The following is a 1,720-nucleotide window of genomic DNA, read 5'->3' as shown; positions in this document are numbered from 1 at the left end:
TTTTTTTATTGCATGCAGCAGCAAAAAAAAAAAAAATATAATAAAAAAGACGGATCCATCTGTTTGTGGGCTCAACACCACTAAAATGCGCATGTGCGTACACATACACACATAAACCAACCAACCTGTTTCTGATCTACACATAAATGTGATGATCTCTTCTCTGTGTGGAGCAGATTGCCCCTTTATTGCACTCACAATGACTTTTGAACTATTACGTAAAAATAAAAAATGCAGCTTCAGTGCAGATGGCATTATCAGCTTAACAGATTGGCGCAAACGGCAACATTTGCCTGTCAGTCAGTGATTAGTGTGAACAGCACTTTGCTTGCATGCACTTAAATTGCATGCTCCTGTTAAATTTTAAACCTGTTGAAATTTGCACATGGGTATTTTATGTGAGTGTGTTTGTAAGTATATCTGTGTATATGTATGTATATATGCATATGTGTATGTATATATAAAGTATGAGTGTAGGTATATGCATGTATGTAGTGTGTATATACTTGTGAAAGTATATAATATGTACATATTATATAGCTGTATGTATGATTCTTTTTCTAGCAAATCTCCTTGATGGAGAAGCATGTCCTATCGTTACTTCTATATTGTAAAAGAAGCAACAATAATTGACAATAATAGAACGCTCTCTTAATTGGGCAAAGTACTATTGCTATTATAGGTACTCTATTACTATTACACAACAACGATTATTGACTTCCACCACTGGCTTTCAATTTGTCTGCTGATAACATATTTATTTTTATTTTTTTATCATGTTGTGCCAGATATGGAGGCGGAACAATAGGAAACACTGCCACCAGTTGGAGACAAAATAGTTCATTTGAGTCTGAGGAAATATTGTATATGAGCTGGACTTAGTTATATTTCATCCTTACTGACGACTCTGAACATGCATATTCTTCCTTTTTCATTCTAGTCTCATCCTTTTTACCTCTAGTATCTCTACACTTTTTTTGTATATTAACTATACCCCTGTTTTTATAGATCCCTTCCTTGTCTGCTATCTCCCTGATTATTCTAAATGTTTTTTTTAAAATTTCACTTTGATGCTTATTCAAGATTTTTATTGTATTTTTCAATTCTGAGAAAATTTATTTTTTTAAGACATCTTTTTAGAATGTTCTATCCTTGACAATAATTTCAATGTCTGTTTGCTAAAATTAATACTGATCCCATAACAACTGTACATACTTTTTTGATAATTTTTCCCTTCCCCTATTTCTCATTTGCTCTGAGAAAATTTGGCTGAAAATAGTACTGTTTAGTGATTTAATAGTGTTGGTTGTGACAGCCCTGCTCTCATAACTCAGTCGCAATATTCCACAACCTGTTTGGTGCTGAATTGAATAACAGTGTCTGTTTCCTGGTGTTTGCCTTTAATTATTAGGCAATGTCAAAAGGAACCAATCAGACTTGAATGACATATTTATTATTCATTTTTAAAAAAAGATTGAAGTATTTTATAATTCCTTTCTACATACAGTTGCTTTTACCTTCTGTAACTATTTCGGGTCCATATTGCTGTACTGGAGTTATAAAGAGATTTTCCTGAGCAAAATCCTTCTTGGTTCTTTTTCCTTGCAACCTATTTGTCATATTTAGAGCTGCTAGTCTGAGAATAATTAAAATCAATGATTGAATAGAAAACTAGTGATTTGTTTTTCATTTATCAATTTGCATCTTAGTTTTTCTTTTT

This window comes from Octopus bimaculoides, chromosome 3 (genome assembly GCF_001194135.2).
Source record: "Octopus bimaculoides isolate UCB-OBI-ISO-001 chromosome 3, ASM119413v2, whole genome shotgun sequence".
Classification (NCBI taxonomy): domain Eukaryota; kingdom Metazoa; phylum Mollusca; class Cephalopoda; order Octopoda; family Octopodidae; genus Octopus; species Octopus bimaculoides.
This window is presented reverse-complemented; position numbering follows the sequence as displayed.